At 44.0% G+C, this 23,106-nt stretch overlaps 1 long non-coding RNA gene across 29 annotated transcripts in view; it reads left to right on the top strand.

Moving 5' to 3' along the window:
- Positions 1-22,030, top strand: part of LOC123061203 (uncharacterized) — a 22,611-nt gene extending 581 nt beyond the window's left edge. Inside the window, exons 2-13 of one of the 29 annotated variants that reach the window (XR_006428759.1) lie at positions 12-1,371; positions 1,657-1,712; positions 2,085-2,263; positions 2,701-2,823; positions 2,923-3,002; positions 18,218-19,113; positions 19,197-19,372; positions 19,433-19,684; positions 19,766-19,833; positions 19,912-20,428; positions 20,856-21,131; positions 21,209-22,030. This is a non-coding gene — a long non-coding RNA (uncharacterized lncRNA). Of the gene's footprint in view, positions 1-11; positions 2,264-2,671; positions 2,824-2,922; positions 3,114-12,686; positions 13,152-15,677; positions 16,361-18,217; positions 19,114-19,196; positions 19,373-19,432; positions 19,685-19,765; positions 19,834-19,911; positions 20,429-20,855; positions 21,132-21,208 lie in introns of those variants that run through there. The other 28 variants (XR_006428757.1, XR_006428758.1, XR_006428750.1 and 25 more) reach the window with 28 other exon arrangements.
- The last annotated feature ends 1,076 nt before the right edge of the window (positions 22,031-23,106 follow it).

The raw sequence follows: 23,106 nt of genomic DNA, 5'->3' as shown, positions 1-23,106 counted from the left end.
CGCATGAGGAGGTCCAATGGTGGGGCTTCAATTCCAAGTTCATCGCGCCGACGTTCCTCGCCGGTACCGAGCGAGATGGCTAGCTCCGGCGAAGTCTTTCCATCAATACGGTGGCTCTGTACCTGTGAGAGAGACATAGGTGAGGGGAGAGGCAGGGAGGAGAGGGTCTGAGGAGCCACAGGGAAGTCTTGGTGGTGCCCGCCTCCTACAGCAGCACTGGTGAGTGCGGCCAAAGAGAGAGAGATGAGAGAGAGCCAGGAGGAAGAAGGAAAGGAAGGAGACTTCAGGAAGGGGTGGCGGGATCCTGCGGTGCTGGGTTCGAGCTCCGTTGGTGGTGCTACTGCTGCTGTTGGACAATGGCCGATGGGACTTGGTAAGAGAAAAACATGGACTTGGTAAGTCCTTCTCCCTTCTTTGATTAATATTGGGATTCCGTTGCTATTTGATGGAGAGCAGCCACCAAAAATTCCTCTCTTGAGCAACGCTCCCTCCCTCCCTCCCTCTCGAATCTGATTCATCACAAGAATATCAACAGGCAACATCCTACCTCCAGAATGTTTGGGGCCCCTAGGTATTTGACTGAATAGCACGGGCTCGCGTGTGTATGTCACCATGACAGTACTGCACTTCAAGATTTCATAAGTTTAATCTTTAGTTCTAACATTATCTTTTGTGCAGATAAGGATGGCAGTAGAAGAGCTTGACGACAATGAATGACAACCATATGGACATTTTTTTAGTAGCCAATGAATATAGGCCAGTGAGCCATGGATTTTGGTTTGCTCCTTTTCTCCTTTATGTGATGAGGCAAGGAACATGCTAAAGGGGATATTGTCAATGCTGCATAATTATGTTGTATGATGTTTACATATTTTCGGACCTCATCTCAGTACAATTCTGTATTTATTTTGGGGCCTAATGGTGTTTAGTTCATTAACTTTTTCTGTTCATATACACGAATAGCAGGATTTCAGGCCAGTAGACTGTTACACCAGCAGTTTCATTTAACTTTTATTCATTAACAGTGAGAGAAAGATATCCTGACAATTTGTCCGCTGGAAAATCTTACGTACTATTTGTTTCATGTAGGTTCTAGAATTGCTTGAGGTTGTACAGTTTAGATGTCCAGACACTTCAATGAAATACTCTCAGTTGCTTTCAAATCTGAGAGTTGGATTGAAGGTGTGCATTTGAACGTGTGAAATTATTATTTTGATTTTTGGTCTCTCACCAGCTTGTTGATTCTTAGCTTGAAGAGATCCTATAGAATTCTGCAACATCTGAATTTGGTGGTGTATATTGTTTTTCGGAGAGAGGTGATCGACAGATTGATCTGGATGCGTTCCATCAAAATCTTATCCAAGTTGCGTGGTCAGTCCTGTTCATATCGGGTTTTGAGATTATTAAGTTGCTTATTTTGAAGTTCAGATGTCACAAAAACTGCACACAATTGAGCGAGTCTAAGAAAGAAGAGCTAAAAGAATCGTTCCATCACATGCTGAAATGGGCCCGGAGATATAACAAAAATCTTGAAACAGGCAGCCCAGCTTGAAACTAGCTGGTCTGAAATTCTTCAAATGAGTTGTGTGTGTGCATGACCACTTAATCTTTTCAGTTGGAAATTGGATATAGTAACCCGCTTGTTGTTAATTTCAGCTAGCTGTATCAAGAAGGATGTCATTGCTTGAGGATCGTTCACAGTTATTGTTTGAGTGAGTTTAGCCTCCCTTCTCGTAGAATGTACTCCGGTTATTTAGAAGAGACTGTCACATGTGAGGATGAAAGCGTGGATCAACTCCTGTAGTAGATATCTTTCATTTGCAGCCAAGTTTAGTTATGGTTATAGGATGGAAACTTTGTATTATTTTGCCATCTTCTTTCCTTTGTGAAACTAGCTGCAACAGTTAGGAGTTTAAATTGATGCGAGGAAGTAAGTAACACAAACTGCATTCTTCTTATTTATTATTCCCTCGGAACAGATTTTTCAATTCATGATCAGGTCGTATTGACACATACTCTTGGGATTTCTATGTATCTTATCTTAGTTTTGGGGATTTTAACATAAGCATGGTATGATGCTCTAGAGTCGACGACAAGTGCTATCATCATGAGGCCAGACAAGTCGTTGTGCCAATCCAATGACTTTCCATTTCCAACAATGGAAAGTCATCCGAAGAATCATGTCTCGGTGAGTAGTCCAGCTCCAGCAACAAGACCACATCTGGTTTCCACCAAGAAGCTGGACCAGCGGCATTGTACTCAGGTAAGCTCATGAAAATTCTTGCAATCCAGACATGGGAGAGTCAAATTTATACAGATAGCTAACATCATCTTACTGTGGTTTATATGGTCCATGTAAATCTGGCACCGCATGGCTACATTTCCAACAATTTTACTTGCTAACAAAAATCAAGTAAAACTAAAAGAATAGTTCTTTCTCTTGCTGAAATAGGTTTGGATGCACTGTGGTATATATATGTCAAGTTTAGCCATATGCAATAATGCAATGCTTATGGTTGATAGTGCTACAGTTTTGCTTAGTGGGCAGGAATAACTGCTCAGGCTTTCATAACTTCTATTTCTATTACTGCAGCATAATTGTTTTTTACATGGAGCTGGTTGTTATTTCTTCTTTTTCGTCAGCAGTACTATTTTTCTTCTTTTTGGTCAGGAGTACTATTTCTTCTTTTTCTTCAGTAGTTAAGGGCGTATTTCAGAGGGGAGCATACGTATTACTGTGATTCCCTTGAGTTTCGTGTGCTGCATTACCGTTATAAGTTACCAGCAGCAAAGAAAGAGAGTCACGTACTAATACATGATAAGGTAGTCTGCTCTTGCAGATCATCTGGTTGATCATTTTCCCAAACAAGTGTTACTAAACTCTACTAAGTTCTATAATAACACAAGATTAACTTGTTACAGGACAAGTGCACTGAGGAATAAGTATGCAGAGAAGCTTTGATTCATCACCATCTACATATACTTAGAATATAACTCACAAGGTATGAACATAGTTACTGTTTTGTCGTGTCAATGTATCCGTGTTGGCTGACAAGCTATCTTGGTAACATTATTATGTCTCATGGATGGAATACAACCACAACAACAACAAAGCTTTTAGTCCCAAACAAGTTGAGGTAGGCTAGAGGTGAAACCCATAAGATCTCGCAACCAACTCATGGCTCTGGCACATGGATAGCAAGCTTCCACGCACCCCTGTCTATAGCTAGCTCTTTGGTGATACTCCAATCCTTCAGGTCTCTCTTAACGGACTCCTCCCATGTCAAATTTGGGTTTCATCTTTATAAGAGTGGCTGAGTTTTTACGTTGGCTCGCGAAGCCTATCACAACCCTCCTCCTTTACCCGGGCTTGGGACCGGCTATGTTGAGACCGTGCGTTCACCCACTCATATTATGCATGCACCCAGAATATATATTTCTTCTTCTATGTTGTCAGGACGAGTGCAAGGTTGTTGCTTGAGCAATACAAGTTTATACCTTTTTTGTGGGTGAATACAAATTTATACCCGCAAAAAAAATCATACTACAAAAAGGACTAATCAGTTTAACATTATTATTGATATTTATTAAAATTGGATATAAAAAATGGTGCATAATGGCACATGAAGCATGTTGTGTTTTTTCGCCCGATGCAACGCACGGGCATTTGTACTAGTAAAGGATCAGGGGGGAGGGTGCGGCCGGCCTAGAGAGGGACGCGCCAGGGACGCGCCAGGAGGAGTCCTACTGCTACTGGGAGTAGGAGTCCCCCCTTTTTCCTTGTTGGACTAGGAGAGAGAAGGGAAAAAGGTGGACGAGAAGAAGGAAGGGGGGCGCCGCCCCCTCTCCTTATCCTATTTGGACTAGGGGGGAGGGGGCGAGGCCCCTGCCCTGGACACCTCTCCTTTCTTCCACCAAGGCCCACTAAGGCCCATTAAGTTCGCGAAGGGTTTCGGTAACCTCCCGGTACTCCGGTAAAATCCCGATTTCACCCGGAACACTTCCGATATCCAAACATAGGCTTCCAATATATCAATCTTCATGTCTCGACCATTTCAAGACTCCTCGTTATGTCCGTGATCACATCCGGGACTCCGAACAACCTTCGGGGCATCAAAACATATAAACTCATAATATAACTGTCATTGAAACGCTAAGCGTGCGGACCCAACGGGTTCGAGAACTATGTAGACATGACCGAGACACGTCTCCGGTCAATAACCAATAGCGAAACCTAGATGCTCATATTGGCGCCCACATATTCTACGAAGATCTTTATCGGTCAGACCGCATAACAACATACGTTGTTCCCTTTGTCATCAGTATGTTAGTTGCCCGAGATTCGATCGTCGGTATCTCAATACCTAGTTCAATCTTGTTACCGGCAAGTCTCTTTACTTGTTCTGTAATACATCATCCCGCAACTAACTCATTAGTTGCAATGCTTGCAAGGCTTAAGTGATGTGCATTATCGAGAGGGCACAGAGATACCTCTCTAACAATCAAAGTGACAAATTTTAATCTCGAAATACGCCAACCCAACAAGTACCTTTGGAGACACCTGTAGAGCACCTTTATAATCACCCAGTTACATTGTGAAATTTGCTAGCACATAAAGTGTTCCACCGGTAAACGGGAGTTGCATAATCTCATAGTCATAGGAACATGTATAAGTCATGAAGAAAGCAATAGCAACATACTAAACGATCGGGTGATAAGCTAACGGAATGGATCAAGTCAATCACATCATTCTTCTAATGATGTGATCCCGTTACTCAAATGAAAACCCATGTCAACGGCTAGGAAACTTAACCATCTTCGATCAACGAGCTAGTCAAGTAGAGGCATACTAGTGACATACTATTTGTCTATGTATTCACACATGTATTTTGTTTCCAGTCAATACAATTCTAGCATGAATAATAAACATTTATCATGATATAAGGAAATAAATAATAACTTTATTATTGCCTCTAGGGCATATTTTCTTCAGTCTTCCACTTGCACTAGAGTCAATAATCTAGATTATACAGTAATTGTTCTAACACCTATGAAGCCTTGGTGCTGATCATGTTTTGCTCGTGGAAGAGGCTTAGTCAACGGGTCTGCAAAATTCAGATCTGTATGTATCTTGAAAATTTCTATGTCTCCCACCTGGACTAGATCCCGGATGGAATTGAAGCGTCTCTTGATGTGCTTGGTTCTCTTGTGAAATCTGGATTCCTTCGCCAAGGCAATTGCACCAGTATTGTCACAAAAGATTTTCATTGGACCCGATGCACTAGGTATGACACCTAGATCGGATATGAACTCCTTCATCCAGACTCCTTCATTTGCTGCTTCTAAAGTAGCTATGTACTTTGCTTCACACGTAGATCCCGCCACGACGCTTTGTTTAGAACTGCACCAACTGACAGCTCCACCGTTCAATGTAAACACGTATCCGGTTTGCGATTTAGAATCGTTCGGATCAGTGTTAAAGCTTGCATCAACGTAACCATTTATGATGAGCTCTTTGTCACCTCCATAAACAAGAACATATCCTTAGTCCTTTTCAGGTATTTCAGGATGTTTTTGACCGCTGTCCAGTGATCAACTCCTGGATTACTTTGGTACCTCCCTGCTAGACTTATAGCAAGGCACACATCAGGTCTGGTACACAGCATTGCATACATGATAGAGCCTATGGCTGAAGCATAGGTAACATTTTTCATTTTCTCTCTATCTTCTGTAGTGGTTGGGCATTGAGTCTTACTCAACTTCACACCTTGTAACACAAGCAAGAACCCTTTCTTTGCTTGATCCATTTTGATCTTCTTTAAAACTTTGTCAAGGTATGTGCTTTGTGAAAGTCCAATTAAGCGTCTTGATCTATCTTTATAGATCTTGATGCCCAATATATAAGCAGCTTCACCGAGGTCTTTCATTGAAAAACTCTTATTCAAGTACCCTTTTATGCTATCCAGAAATTCTATATTATTTCCAATCAACAATATGTCATTCACATATAATTTTAGAAATGCTACAGAGCTCCCACTCACTTTCTTGTAAATACAGGCTTCTCCAAAAGCCTGTACAAAACCAAATGCTTTGATCACACTATCAAAGCGTTTATTCCAACTCCGAGAGGCTTGCACCAGTCCATAAATGGATTACTGGAGCTTGCACACTTTGTTAGCTCCCTTTGGATCGACAAAACCTTCCAGTTGCATCATATACAATTCTTCTTTCAGAAATTCATTCAAGAATGCAGTTTTGACATCCATTTGCCAAATTTCATAATCATAAAATGCGGCAATTGCTAACATGATTCAGACAGACTTAAGCATCGCTACGGGTGAGAAGGTCTCATCGTAGTCAATCCCTTGAACTTGTCAAAAACCTTTCGCAACAAGTCGAGCTTTATAGATAGTAACATTATCGTCAGCGTCAGTCTTCTTCTTAAAGATCCATTTATTCTCAATTGCTTGCCGATCATCAGTCAAGTCAACCAAAGTCCACACTTTGTTCTCATACATGGATCCCATCTCAGATTTCATGGCCTCAAGCCATTTCGTGGATTCTAGGCTTACCATCGCTTCTTCATATTTCGTAGGTTCGTCAGGGTCTACTAACATAACTTCCAGAACAGGATTACCGTATCACTTTGGTGCGGATTTTACTCTGGTTGACCTACGAGGTTCAGCAACAACTTGATCTGAAGTTTCATGATCATCATTATTAACTTCCTCACTAATTGGTGTAGGTGTCGCAGAAACCGGTTTCTGTGATGAACTACTTTCCAATAAGGGAGCAGGTACAATTACCTCATCAAGTTCTACTTTTCTCCCACTCACTTCTTTCGAGAGAAACCCCTTCTTAAGAAAAACTCCGAATTTAGCAACAAAAGTCTTGCCTTCGGATCTGTGATAGAAGGTTTACCCAACAGTCTCCTTTGGGTATTCTATGAAGACACATTTCTTCGATTTGGGTTCAAGCTTATCAGGCTGAAACTTTTTCACATAAGCATCGCAGCCCCAAACTTTCAAAAACGACAACTTTGGTTTCTTGCCAAACCATAGTTCATAAGGCGTCATCTCAACGGATTTCGATGGTGCCCTATTTAACGTGAATGCGGCCGTCTCTAAAGCATAACCCCGAAACGATAGCGGTAAATCAGTAAGAGACATCATAGATCGCACCATATCTAGTAAAGTACGATTACGACGTTCGGACACACCATTACGCTGTGGTGTTCCGGGTGGCGTGAATTGCAGAACTATTCCGCATTGTTTCAAATGAAGACCAAACTCATAACTCAAATATTCTCCTCCACGATCAGATCGTAGAGACTTTATTTTCTTGTTACGATGATTCTTATCTTCACTCTGAAATTCTTTGAACTTTTCAAACATTTCAAACTTATGTTTCATTAAGTAGATATATCCATATCTGCTTAAATCATATGTGAAGGTGAGAAAATAACGATATCCGCCACGAGCCTCAACATTCATCGGACCACATACCTCTGTATGTATGATCTCCAAAAAATCTGTTGCTCTCTCCATAGTACCGGAGAACGGTGTTTTAGTCATCTTGCCCATGAGGCATGGTTCGCAAGTACCAAGTGATTCATAATCAAGTGGTTACAAAAGTCGATCAGTATGAAGTTTCTTCATGCGCTTTACACTGATATGACCTAAACGGCAGTGCCACAAATAAGTTGCACTATCGAGATTCAACAAAAATAGAACACTCTTCAAGGGTGCATGACCATAAAAGATATTACTCATATAAATGGAACAACCATTATTCTCTGATTTAAATGAATAACCGTCTCGCATCAAACAAGATCCAGATATAATGTTCATGCTCAACGCTGGCACCAAATAACAATTATTTAGGTCTAATACTAATCCCGAAGGTAGATGTAGAGGTAGCGTGCCGATTGCGATCACATCGACTTTGGAACCATTTCTCACGCGCATCGTCACCTCGTCCTTAGCCAATCTTTGCTTAATCCGTAGTCCCTGTTTCGAGTTGCAAATATTAGCAACAGAACCAGTATCAAATACCCAGGTGCTACTGCGAGCAATAGTAAGGTCACATCAATAACATGTATATCACATATACCTTTCTTCACCTTGCCATCCTTCTTATCCGCCAAATACTTGGGGCAGTTCCGCTTCCAGTGACCAGTCTGCTTGCTGTAGAAGCACTCAGTCTCAGGCTTAGGTCCAGACTTGGGTTTCTTCTCCTGAGCAGCAACTTGCTTGATGTTCTTCTTGAAGTTCTCCTTCTTCTTCCCTTTGCCCTTTTTCTTGAAACTGGTGGTCTTATTGACCATCAACACCTGATGCTCCTTTTTGATTTCTACCTCCGCAGCCTTTAGCATTGCGAAGAGCTCGGGAATCGTCTTATCCATCCCTTGCATGTTATAGTTCATCACGAAGCTCTTCTATCTTGGTGGCAGTGATTGAAGAATTCTGTCAATAACGGTATCATCCGGAAGATTAACTCCCAGTTGAATCAAGTGATTGCAGTACCCACACATGTTGAGTATATGCTCACTGACAGAACTATTGTCCTCCATCTTGCAGCTGTAGAACTTATTGGAGACTTCATATCTCTCAATCCGGGCATTCTTCTGAAATATTAACTTCAACTCCTAGAACATCTCATATGCTCCATGACGTTCAAAATGTCGTTGAAATACCGATTCTAAGCCGTAAAGCATGGCACACTGACCTATTGAGTAGTCATCAGCTTTGCTCTGCCTAGACATTCTTAACGTCGTCAGTTGCATCCGCAGCAGGCTTGGCACTCAGCGGTGCTTCCAGAACGTAATTCTTCTGAGCAGCAATGAGGATAATCCTCAAGTTACGGACCCAGTCCGTGTAATTGCTACCATCATCTTTCAACTTTGCTTTCTCAAGGAACTCATTAAAATTCAATGGAACAACAGCACAGTCCATCTATCTACAATCAACACAGACAAGCAAGATACTATCAGGTACTAAGTTCATGATAAATTTAAGTTTAATTAATAATATTACTTAAGAACTCCCATTTAGATAGACATCCCTCTAATCCTCTAAATGATCATGTGATGCATATCAACTAAACCATGTCCGATCATCACGTGAGATGGAGTAGTTTCAATGGTGAACATCACTATATTGATCATATCTACTATATGATTCACGCTCAACCTTTCGGTCTCCGTGTTCCGAGGCCATATTGTTATATGCTAGGCTCGTCAAGTTTAACCTGAGTATTCCGCGTGTGTAATTGTTTTGCACCCGTTGTATTTGAACGTAGAGCCTATCACAACTGATCATCAAGTGGTGTCTCAGCACGAAGAACTTTGCAACGGTGCATACTCAGGGAGAACACTTATACTTTGATGATTTAGTGAGTGATCATCTTATAATGCTACCGCCAATCAAAGCAAGATAAGATGCATAAAAGATAAACATCACATGCAATCAATATAAGTGATATGATATGGCCATCATCATCTTGTGCTTGTGATCTCCATCTTCGAAGCACCGTCATGATCACCATCATCACCGGCGTGACACCTTGATCTCCATCATAGCATCGTTGTCATGTCATCAATCTTATGCTTCCACGACTATCGCTACCGCTTAGTGATAAAGTAAAGCATTGCAGCGCAATTGCATTGCATACAATAAAGCGACAACCATATGGCTCCTGCCAGTTGCTGATAACTTGGTTACAAAACATGATCATCTCATACAATAAAATTTAGCACCATGTATTGACCATATCACATCACCACATGCCCTGCAAAAACAAGTTAGACGTCCTCTACTTTGTTGTTGCAAATTTTACGTGGCTGCTAAGGGCTTAGCAAGAACCGTTCTTACCTACGCATGAAAACCACAATGATAGTTTGTCAAGTTGGTGATGTTTTAACCTTCACAAGGACCGGGCGTAGCCACACTCAGTTCAACTAAAGTTGAGAAACTGACACCCGTCAGCCACCTATGTGCAAAGCACGTCGGTAGAACCAGTCTCGCGTAAGCGTACGCGTAATGTCGGTACTGACCGCTTCATCCAACAATACCGCCGAACCAAAATATGACATGCTGGTAAGCAGCATGACTTATATCGCCCACAACTCACTTGTGTTCTACTCGTGCATATGACATCTACGCATAAAACCAGACTCGGATGCCACTGTTGGGGAATGTAGTAATTTCAAAATTTTCCTATGCACACTCAAGATCATGGTGATGCATAGCAACGAGAGAGGAGAGTGTTATCCACGTACCCTCGTAGACCAAAAGCGGAAGCGTTAGCATAACGCGGTTGATGTAGTCGTCTTCACGATCCGACCGATCAAATACCGAACGCACGGCACCTTCGAGTTCAGCACACGTTCAACCCGATGACGTCCCTCGAACTCCGACCAACCGAGTGTTGAGGGAGAGTTTCGTCAGCACGACGGCGTGGTAACGATGATGATGTTCTACCGACGCAGGGCTTCGCCTAAGCACCGCTACAGTATTATCGAGGTGGACTATGATGGAGGGGGGCACCGCACACGGCTAAAAGATCAAACAATCAATTGTTGTGTCTCTGGGGTGCCCCCTGCCCCCGTATATAAAGGAGCAAGGGGGGGTGCGGCCGGCCTAGAGAGGGGCGTGCCAGGAGTCGTCCTACTCCTACCGAGAGTAGGACTCTCTTCCTTTTTCCTTGTTGGACTAGGAGAGAGAAGGAGAGGTGGAGGAGAAGAACGAAGGGGGGCGCCTCCCCCTCTCCTTGTCCTATTCGGACTAGGGGGGAGGGGGCACGGCCCTTGCCCTGGCCGCCTCTCCTCTCTTCCACCAAGGCCCACTAAGGCCCATTAAGTCCCCGGGGGGTTCCGGTAACCTCCCGGTACTCCAGTAAAATCCCGATTTCACCCGGAACACTTCCGATATTCAAATGTAGGCTTCCAATATATCAATCTTCATGTCTCGACCATTTCGAGACTCCTCGTCATGTCTGTGATCACATCTGTCAGGACCGGTTTTCCAATAAAACATTTATTCAAAAACCGACCATTATATCAGACCAGTATAGAAGAATCCTCCTTACTGGTAGACAAATCCTTGATACAGAAATCCAGAAGTGCTAAATATTATACAAGGTTGAGCTGAGGCTGCTCAACAATTTATTACAAGCACGCCGATATTATACATAAAGGCGGATATGACACAAAGGGTATGGTGGCATAACTACTGACTCATAATAAAAGTGGTGGTGGATATGTCACAGTGAAGTGGGTGACATGACTCCAAAATCTTACAGCTCATCAAGCGCCGAAGTGAGGCTCGATGATTTTATTAGGGTAGCGGAAGCGTATATAATACAAGTGAAGAACTCCAGGATCGCACGGGACTGACTGGGACTCCTCTAGGCGTCGGACTCGCTATCGTACTCTTCATCCATAAGATCGCCTTCGTTAACATCTAGCCAAATCAACAAGCCAGGTGAGTACTTTGAATGTACTCGCAAGACAGTTTGGACATAAGATATAACGAATGCAAACATGATGCACATGAGCAGACTGGTAATGCACACTCAGATAATAAATTTGCACTACATGTTAAATAAAAAGGAAGTCAGGCGGTAGTCCTCCCGAAATCCCAATAAAATAGTTGAAGACCGATCGGGTGTCTGAAGCGACGCCTCGAAAGGAAAAATAACTTAACATGCCGCAGTCGGGCGTCAGGGCGACACCGCATAAAGGGCTTATATTGAAACGTAAATGACAGTACGTGCCACAGTCGGACGTCTAAGCGACATCTCGAAAAGGGCTTATAATGAAAGTAAATAACAATGATGCCGCAGTCGGACGTCTGAGCGACATCACATAAAAGGCTTATATCAAAAGTAAATAACAAGAATGGCATAGTCGGACGTCTAAGCGACATCACATAAAGGGCTTATATCAAAGTAAATAACAAGAATGCCACAGTGGGACGTCTAAGAGACATCACATAAAGGGCTTATATCAAAGTAAATAACAAGAATGCCACAGTCGGACGTCTGAGCGACATCACATAAAGAGCTTATATCTCATCATTCGAATTCAAGTAGCTCATGAAGGTAACATCATTCCACGAAATACTCGGTACATGATAATAAACTGGTTAGTCCATCCACAGGAATACATTCGGCCGGGTTTACCACTCCCAGTTTCATGCTTATTCTCCGGAGACTGTCACTGAGACTGACACTGAGACTGATACTGAGATTGACATTAATATGTTGATCAAAGTCATTAACCATGGACATGGTTACTCGAATGGTTTTGACTCTGCAGAGTTTGTACTCTTTAACCACAACCAACGGATTTCGGTAGTCACAAAGGACTAGTTCCGTTTACGGTATTTTAGGAGAAACACATCTAACCAGTACACACCCATTCCACATTCCACTGCCAGGAATCACCCTAGGCAACGTTCAAGAAAAACTCTAAGACGGGGAGGCTACAACCTCGAATAGCATGGGATCAAATTTATATCGCGCGCTCTAAGGGGTGCCCCCCTCTCGGTCCCAACCGGAAACACCCATGCCGCCTAACCGGATGATGGGCTTTAATCCAGGGACATGGAACCCTCATCACGACCACTCTATTTGGTGTGTACAAGGAAAGAGGTTTCCAACTTACTAAACTGTATTCTTTGCAGAAAACATGTGGTAGCACGGAAGGGGACGAACGGGAACAAGACTTGATCCACGTTAATACTGGAGTTAAACAGTTGATATAAAATTGGCATGCTTCAACAATACCAGCTTGCAACCTATCATGCCACCACATGATCAGGTTATCTCACCATCATATGAACACATCGAATTTCGAAGCTCACTTGCAGCTTGCTTGCATGAAATATAACATTCAAAAATGCTTATATAAACATGTCATGAGAAAACCACTTAAGCAATCATGAAAAACACTCATCATATCAAAGGTTCAAACATGCTTGCCTGGTTCGGAGTAGTCGGAGTCTAGCTCGGCGAAGTTTGCGGCTCTCTCACCTTCTTCGGTATCTATGTTATAAAAGAAATCGGATACTAATGTAAACACCGTGCGTGCATAAAAATTGTTCCAATTTTTTTAAATAAATATGATAAAAAACTAGATAGAAAAATAAAGATGACAGAAAAATAATCAACTCAAAATCATCTTCTGTTCAAAAGTTATTAAGGTTTTAGTCCAGGGACTAATCTGTGATGAAACAGAAACTTTCCAGGGGCTAGTTTAAAAAAACAGAAAACATTTCGGTTGGAAATATGCCAACCCAAAGGGAAAACGTACTTTGCCCGAAGGCGCTTTCAGAAAACGTTTCAAATAAAAGAGGAGAGGCTGACGAGGGGGTCCCGCATGTCAGGTTTAAAATCCCACAACCGGCCAATGCAAACGATGATCGCCGACGACAATCGACGGTGATCCGGAGGAGGGCAAGGCTATGGTTGCACTCACGGGACAATTCCGCATCGGTGGGTGGTGGATTTGGTCATCGGCGAGCACCATGCCGACGGCGGCTTCCACTCCAGCGGACGGCGGTTCGGTCGAGGATGGATCCCTCCGAAGAGAGCTGCAAACGCCAAATTGAAGCGCGGGTTAGGGGAGTGGGTGCACTAGGAGGTTCCTCCCCAAGTTTGAGCTAGAGCTATGCAAGGAATCGAGTGAATCAAGCTGGCTACCAGAGCGGGTCATGGCGGCCGGAGTTGGGGAAGAAGGCCTCCTCGAGGTCCTTCTAGCGGCTGGGCGCGACTCTGGTGAGGTGGAGGGGTGGTGCTGGGTTGAAGGCGAGCTCGGGGCCTCTATTTATAGCCGGCCCGAGGCGGTTGCCGAGAACGGGATCACTCCGGCGAGCGATTACAGCGAGGCAGTGGTCGGGCTGGAGGTTTAGGTGACTGGGCACCTTAGGATTGGTTCACTGGTTCCATTCAACAACTAAGGTTGATCAGATTTGGCCTGCTCCCGTGCCCTCGACGGAACAGAGCTCACGGGCTCGTCGGCGGCAGAGAACGCGCTCTGCGCCTCTCAGGCCACGGCGACGGTTCTGCAGCACGCACAGGGAAGAGGACGACCACGCGGAGGCTCCTGGTGGTGTGGGCTATGTTGGACGTTGCCGTACTGCAGGGCTGGCCCCTGCTGGTCGCCATGGCGGTTCTGCCACCGCGGAAGACGCCGGAGTTGACGTGACACGTCTCCACCGATGCTCGCGACCGGCCAAACAACCGTGCGGCGCATTGGATAAGAAGGAGCAGTGAGAAATGATCCAAGGCAGCTACTGGCGAGATTGACGAAGAGCCCTGACGAAAACGACACTGACGACTGAACCCAACACTGAACTTCTGAAACTTGACAGGAACAGTGCCGGCCACCTGTTCGACGAAATGATTTATGCACGTGGAAAATTCTTCTAGAGCTGAAACTTGGTGAAGTGATTTCTTGATGCATCTGGAGACTGCCTGAATTATCTCAGAACTTTTGGAAAAGAAAAAGAATGAAATTCACTAAAAATGGCAAATCTGGTCCAAACTTGCAGCAGGCAAAATTTGAATAATTTGTACTATGGACTAGCAGATCTTGATGGATCTAGGCTGAGGACACTAAGGACTAGCCAGAGGAATTTATTTGGAACCAAAACTCAAAGGAAATCTAGTAGTTCCTTTGTAAATCACTAAGGTCCAAATAAATGGCAGAAAAAGATTTTGAGTTTAAAATAAATAGAATTAAAATCTAGGGGAAGTTGAACTTTGCTGGACTTAATGCTTGACTTGACCCAAAGTGGGGAGGTGGTTTTTTGGAAGAAAGTTTTCAACAGAGGTCATGGCAAGAGAGTAATTTTTGAATGGGGATGAATAAAATTGATAATTTATAGGAATTCTTTTTAATAAAAAGGAATTGTAAAAACCTTCCAAAATTATTTGTGTTGAGCCAACACAAGATGAAAAATCTTCAAGACCAAAAATCAAGATTGGGAAGAACTCATGAAATATTTGTCATAAAAAGATTTGGGAAGATGAGCCCCTTTTTTTTGAAAAATTCAAGTGACCTTTAAATCAAATAAAGAAGTTGATAAAAATCAAAACCAAAATTTTGAGGTGTTACAACACCTACCCCCTTAGAAAAAATCTCGTCCCCGAGATTTCAGCTGATCCTCAAATAGGTGTGGATACTCTGCCCGAAGGAAATCCTCTCTTTCCCATGTTGCTTCATCCTCGGTGTGATTACTCCACTGGACCTTGAAAAACTTAATTGTTTTCTGACGGGTCCTTCTTTCAGACTCGTCCAATATTTTTATTGGACGTTCCGTGTAGGTGAGGTCTGGTTGAATGTCAATGTTATCATGAGATACATGCTTTTCTGGGTTGCTGGACGTCTGTGAGACATGGAACACGCCGTGGACGTCTGACTGTTCTTCGGGTAGGTCTAGCTGGTAGGCCACTGTGCCTCTTCGTGCAATCACACAGAAGGGTCCAATAAACCATGGTGCTAGCTTTCCTTTAACTTTGAATCGTTGCAGGCCCCTCATAGGAGATACTCGTAGGTACGCATATTAACCGGGGTTCAAAGCTGACTTCATGATGTTTTTGATCGTAATAACTCTTTTGTCGGCTCTGGGCTGTCTTGAGTCGATCCCTGATTAGTCTAACTTTCTCCTCAGCTTCCTTGAGCATGTCTGGGCCGAAGATACGACTGTCTCCTGTTTCTGACCAATTTAATGGGGTACGGCATCTTCGCCCGTACAAGGCTTGAAAAGGTGCCATCTGTAGACTGGCTTGGTAACTGTTGTTGTACACGAACTCAGCATACGGCAAGCTTTCTTCCCAGCTGGTTCCATAGGTGAGAACACATGCTCTTAGCATGTCCTCTAGAATTTGGTTCACACGTTCAATTTGTCCTCCAGTCTGGGGGTGGTATGATGTACCAAATACTAGTTGAGTTCCCAGAGCTTGTTGTAAATGATCCCAAAATCTAGAGACGAATTGAGTGCCTCTGTCGGATATTATAGTCTTTGGAATTCCATGCAGACAAACTATACGGGAGAGATAAAGTTTGGCAAGCTTCTGAGTGGTGTGGGTTGTCTTTACTGGGATAAAATGTGCCTCCTTAGTTAATCTATCTGTGATGACCCATATGGCATCATTTCTGTGTCGTGACCGAGGTAGTCCGACAATAAAATCCATTCCAATTTCGTCCCACTTTCACTCAGGTATCCTATTTGGCTGTAATAGTCCTACTGGTTTTTGGTGCTCGGCTTAATGCGCTGACATGAATCACAACATGCAATGAATGTGGCTATATCCCTCTTCATACCGTGCCACCAAAAATTTTCCTGAATGTCCTTGTACATCTTGGTTCCTCCAGGGTGGATTGAATATGGAGCAGTGTGGCCTTCGGCTAGAATTTGCTGTTTGAGGTCCTCTATATTTGGTACGCAAAGTCTGTATCCGTACCATAATATTCCCTTATCGTCTACGACGAATTCTGAAGCCTTGCCCAGACTCACTTTTCTTTTTATGCCTTCGATGCTGGGGTGTCCATGCTGAGCCTTCTTAATCTGTTACATTAGGGTGGGCTGTATTTCCAAATTTGACACATTGCCTTCAGTGACCATCACCAAGTTGTGTTTGGCGAACTCCTGCGGAAATTCAGGTCTCAAGTTCTGTAGATTATCGTTGCCCGAGCTGGGGTTTCTACTAAGAGCATCTACCACTACATTCGCCTTTCCTGGATTGTCGTGGTTTTGTCACGGCAGATGTCCTAGAGAAAGGACTTAGTCGTGGAGCCATCGCTACGGATTAGCTTGAAGGGGTTAAAGCGGACACAAGGACGCAAGAGAGTTTATACTAGTTCGGCCCCTTCAATGAAGGTAAAAGCCTACTTCTAGTTGTGATGGAATTGATGGGTGTTTCGATGACTAGGGAGCGAATAAGCTTCGCCTATGTCTCGAGTCGTTGTCTGTCGTCCCTGAACCGCCGCCGGGTCGTCCCCTTATATACATGGGTGACGCCTGCCGGTTCAGAGAGTCCCAACACCGGTTCATACTCGTATCCGGGTTGGTCTCTCCTTGTTCCTAACTCATATTACAAGTATGTGCACAAAGCTGATGTATGGCTACAGATTGTAAACCGACTACGGGCCCTGGGCCTTTATCTGCCTCTTTGGGCTTTAACACCTTTGAACTACTGATGGAGTTAATCCGGCCCAGGTAGGCCGGTTTATGCCCAGTAGTAATATCCCCAACATTAGGCCCCAGATTGATTTGAACAGGTTCATGTCAATCCTTAGCAAAAATCTTCGTCTTCAACATCTTCTTGTAGTTATTGAACCGCCGTGGCGTCATCTTCTCTGTTTGCTGTAAACCGGCGTGACATCATCTGTCATAAAGAAAACATCCATGATATCTTCTTGTTTAATAGATTCGCAATGACCGAGGTAACCGCCCTACTTCCAAAATCTGCGGTCCCTTGATTCCCGTGCCTGACACATGTCCTTTGCCTTATAAATAGGCCCGAAGGGTCATTTCTTTTCTTCCCTTTGTGTCCTTCCTCTTCGTCTTCCTCGCGTCGCCAGTCTCAGAGCTCCGCCGCCGCCGTCGTCTTCTGCATCACCCTTGGCCGCTGCAACAACTTGAACGCGCCAGAAAGCCGCGGCGACCTTCCGCGTTTTCCTCAGCTCTAGTAGGTCTTCTGCTCTTCTCAATATAGATCTGATCTAGGGCTTCGTGTTCTTGCGGTGTTCATCACTTGTTCATACTCATGTATTAGCTCCTGGATGCACATGTAAACCCTTGCTTTGTGTAGCGGTAACTTTCAGTATCCGCCGCTAGTTTCCTGCCCAAAACCATAGATCTTACATATACTTCTGCTCATTGATTCAATACTGTTCTGCTTTGATCTTCGACTATTTTTCTTATTTTCTGAACTTGCTTCAGATCCAATGCCGTAATAAGATCTTGTGAAACCTGTTTCTGCATACTTAATCATTCGCAATCTCAATTGCTTCAATGTTTAGGTCAGGCGGTTTAACCTTATATGAAATTTTCCAAACCGGTATATGCCATTAGTCTCCTTGTTGAACCACCAGATGTAGGTTGCTTCATGAAACTCCGGTTTAGATAAGGCTGTTTCCGGTTTAACATTGTACATACCAGTGCATTTTAATCAATGCATTTTTGAACCGGGATCTTTTATTTTGTAGATTCCGTCATGGCCAAGTAAGTGTATGAGTGCAATTGGGTTCCTTCTCGCGTCACAGAGGCTGAACTGGACGATTTAGTCCTGATTGGTGCTTTAGGCAGTAAGGACACAATCCATTGGAGGGCTCCTGGCAAAGAATGCCCTCCCTCACCTCGAGAAGGAGAGGTTGTTGTTTTCGTAGATCACTTAGCTCGGGGCTTTAAGCCGCCCGGTTCTAAATTTTATCGGGATGTCTTAGCCAATTTCCAGCTCCATCCACAAGATACTGGCCCCAACTCTGTTACAAATATGTGTCACTTCCAAGTGCTCTGTGAAGCGTTCTTTCAAGAGGAGCCCACAGTGGAACTGTTCAGAGACCTATTCCATCTAAACCGTCATACTGAATTTACTGACGGCTCCAATACAGAGTTGGGTGGTGTGGCGATTCAGAAAAGGAAAGAGGTCACATACCCTCATGCAAAACTGCATAGCCACCCCAAAGAATGGAATCAGACATGGTTCTACTGCAAAGACACCTCCCCTGCTGGTGAGAATCCCTTGCCCGGCTTTCGACCGGAGCGGCTCAGCAACACACACCCTTCTCCACAGAGATTGACTGCACATGAGAGAAGTAAATATGCTCCTCAGCTATCAAAGCTCAGAGCTTTTATGGCCAACGGTTTAACAGGGGTTGATCTTGCTCGCTGTTGGATATCATGGAGCATACTGCCTCTTAGTCTGCGCTCCGGTTTGATGTGCCAGTATACTGATCGTGTTGATGACCCACTGCGACACTCAAGACTCCAGCTCTCTGGTGAAGAAATCACAGAGGCTGTGCATAAGATACTGAATGAACCGGAACACATATGTGCCAGAACCGGCCTGCTTCCCTTCTGTGCCACCAACAAACCGCCAGCTGTAAGACTTTGACTTCTCCCTTTACTGAATCTATTATTGATATGTTTGGTCATTGTTTTTAATATCAGTGTCTGCATAATCAGGGCGATGATCCGTTTTGGAGAAAAAACTGTCGCAGGAGAAGCCAGAAAAACCAGACAAAACGGAAAGAGCAGCCCGGCAAAAGACTAAAGCTGTGAAGAAGACTGCCCATAAGAAAAGAACCACCGCCTCTTCTAATCCAGCTCCTGACGACGAGGTTGATAATCCGGATTTTGAGGTAGATCTTGACTCACTTGGTTTATTTTTCATGCGTCTTATTGATGATGATATTTGTCAGGATGATGTCGAAGCCAGCCACGCGGATGTTGCCGAGATAATTATTCTCTCTTCCGATTCAGAAACCTTGCCTTCACAAAAAATCCGTCAGGCAAACCGGAAAGTTAAATTTTCTCATCCTCTTGCTTATTTGGATCCTAAACTTCTTATGAAGACCCAACAACATTAAGCTCGCCGTACCACCCGGCACAACGGCCAGGTAGTTATCTCCGCCGGTTTACTGAACAGTCCGGTTCGGAAGCGCCATTCCGAGGTCTCTAATTTGCTTGTCAGTACTTGTCGTAAAGCGGGCTGCTTTCGTCAACCTCTTACTCCGTCTGACTCCAATTATCAGGTTACTTCCCACTCATCTTCTGGCGAGTCATCGGCTACTCAGCTCCCACCGCTCAAAATGGTGTTTGGGTAAGTTATACTTATTGCAATGTTTGCAGTACATTGCCTTAGAACATATTCTGTATTTGATTTTGTTATCCTTCTTAGGGCCAAACCTAGGCCAAGCAAGAAGGCCTGCCTGGACAAAGCGGCCGAAGAGGATGTCGTTCTTGAAGCGGACAAGACACCCAACGCTGAAGCAGCTATTCCTGTGGATATTCCCAACGATCCACCGCAATAAGATGATGATCTTATTGTAGAAGAGAGACCCATTGACACCTCAGATCCTACCCATTAGCCTACAGGTTCCATCCGGATTGAAAGCTCCACCGGTCCAGCAAAGCCTACTGACAAGCCAACAACTCCAGTGCAAACCGGCGGTACCAAAGATGATGAGGTTGTTATTACTTGTACTGGCCATACTGAGCCAAACAATCCTGTCGCTTTATCCAAACATTCTGCCAAGGAAGAACTTGCTGCCTTTGGTAAAGGCAAGTGGAACGCTGATCTGACGACTTACGCTGCTCCGAACGCCCAAGATATCCATTCCGGCTATCTGAACCGGCTGTATACCAGCCGTGACTATGAAGCCGGTCTGGTCAATATGATGAAAGACAAATATGAGGTAATTTCCATATGCTCCTTCTTGCTTGTATGCTTCCATTCCTGACTCTCCTAGCCCCCAAGGGCCGGTTTGGAATATTCTTTCAAACCAGGACTTAAATAATATAAATCTTGTTGCTTTGAAATTTGCTGATGTAGCCCCCAAAGGCCGGTTCAACTTTAGCATAGTTAAACCGGTACTTTAAGTAATTGAAACTGCCGTATCAGAATATATATATGATCAAATAGCCATTAGCCCCCAAGTGCCAAGTTGAATACTTGTATTGATCTTGGGACTTTGTAAACAATCGAAAGATGAAGGGGTAAATTGGGGGCCGCTTTAGATCAAATATGCATTAGCCCCCAAGTACTAAGCGCATAACTTGTTATGTGGTTGGTACTTGAATCCTTCTACCAGTTTGCTGAAGCATATATCTGTATGCATGCAGGCGGAGCTGAAGACGAAAGAGAACCAAGTCATCGATCTTCAAGAAGCCCTGAAAACCCAACAAGCTGAAACCTCCAAAGCAAAAGGGAATTGACCAGTGCTTTAAGCGCCATGGAACAACTTATGGAAAACTTCAAAAAGAAACGGGCGGACTGGGCCACTGAGAAATCCGCTTTGATCAAACGAGCAGAGGATGCTGAGGCTGCACTAAAACCAGTGGCAGATGAACTGACCAGCATAAAGCGGCACGTGCATGCCATGACTGCTGCTATCTTTGGTAAGCCAGTTTTCCTACTGAATTGGCTCTGCCTTCTGACAAAGTCGCCGGTTTATTAACCCTTTATGGTATTTCAGGGACACGCATTGGTCATTTGGGGTCAGATGTACGGAAGAAGCTAAAAGCCGCCTATACATTGGTTCAACAATTGTATACTGGTGCCCAGCGGATCATCTGTACCGCCTCTCATAACAAACTGGCGCCTACTTTGATTCAAGATACTCTGATGAAACTGTCGGTGCTTCCTGCCCGGATTGAAGAGCTAAAGAAATCTGCTGCTCGAACCGGCGCAATCAATGCTTTAATCCGGGCAAAAGCCTGGGTGCCGGATTTTGATCCTGTTGAAGCGGCTCAGGGCTATCCCAGTTTGAAGGAAGACGGATCAGAATTCGGTGAAGCGGATCTGCGAGCGATAAACCGGGAAGTGCGTCCACTAGCTTGTCAGTTGGCTGAGGAAGCAGACTTGTCTCGTTATCAAGCGTAATATGACAGTCAGAACAAGCGAATAGCTGCGCCAATCCATGAATCGGAAAATCTGATTCGTCCAATCCGTAAGCATACGTACGCTCTCGATATTGACCCGTCCTTGCTGATCCACGATGAAACTGTTTTTCAAGCATTAGTGGGAATCGACTGTACAACTGTGGATTTCCAGCCACTGGGTAGGGATACGGAGGCTGAAGCGGCGCAGGACGATCCACAACCATCAGGCCAGGCTGGTGACCAAGCTTGAACCGGACGCCGGTTTAAAACTGCATCTTCTTCGCAAAAAACAATTATATTATTATGGGCATCATGTTTCCTTGTAATAGGCTAGCTGATACCTTTGATGTTGATATGCCTTCGTGCATAATTTGTTCTTCCTGTGGCAATGAACTTTCCAAAACACTTTCTGAAATGAAAAATTCGTCAAGTGCCACCGCGGTTGTACCGTCAGGCGGAATATAATGTCTGCATATATGAAATCAAAACAAAATTTTAAGTATTACCAAATTTTGAGATACATAATACCCGCCGTCATTGAGCATGAAGTTGGCTTGGCCAATCTTGAAGCGGAGTTTTGCAAACCCATATTATTGGAGGAGATAACAGCTCCTGTATATATATATGACGCTGGTTTACCATGTAAACCGTGCCGGGTTACGATAAATACCATGTTACTCCATAAGAGGATGTTAACAACGTGGATTAAACCGGTCAAATAGCCTCCAGATTGACGTGAACTGTGTTCCGTCAATTGAAAAAAAAATTGTCGGTTTAAGAAACACAATAAAAAGCAAAAACCCCCCTTCAAAGAAAAGCATGAAGCGAAAGCAACGAAAAAAAACGTTTGCCAAAAAAAACTTATTTAAACTGATCAAATGGCGTAACCATGACTAAACACGACCAAGCTCCCGTTAGGTGTAACTATGGTTCTAGTTAGCCAGGTCCCCAAGTGATTCTTGTGGCATTTTATGCCGACCAAATGGCGTGGTCATGGTTCGGGTTCAACCAAGCCCCCAAGTGATTCTGTGGCCTTAGGCCGATCAAGAGGCATGACTGGTTCAGACATGACCAATTCCCCAAGTGATCTGGTGGCTTTCGCCTATCAAGAGGCATGGTATTGGTTCGGACACGACCAATCCTCCAAGTGATATAACAGGATGCTTTTAGCAAAGCGAACTCAAGGGGTAAACCGGAGGCCGCTTTAGAGCAACTCCGTGTAACCTCACATGATGTAAAAGAACAGATACCCCGCTTTAGCTGAGGTTCCGGTTTATTTTACTGAATCATAATATATATATATTGTATGTACATAAGTATAGCCAATGGCTCAGGTATAGTAAGGCCGAAGATGAGCTATATTTCACGACCTGTTAGTCTCCTCCTCTGACGTACGTGAGTCCTTATGCTCTCGAATATCGATCAGATAATACGACCCATTGTGCAGATTCTTGCTGACCACGAAAGGCCCCTCCCAATGTGGGGATAGCTT

The sequence above is a fragment of the Triticum aestivum genome, chromosome 3A (genome assembly GCF_018294505.1).
Source record: "Triticum aestivum cultivar Chinese Spring chromosome 3A, IWGSC CS RefSeq v2.1, whole genome shotgun sequence".
Lineage (NCBI taxonomy): Eukaryota > Viridiplantae > Streptophyta > Magnoliopsida > Poales > Poaceae > Triticum > Triticum aestivum.
Note: the sequence above shows the minus strand (reverse complement) of the source record. Positions and strands in the feature narration are given on the sequence as shown.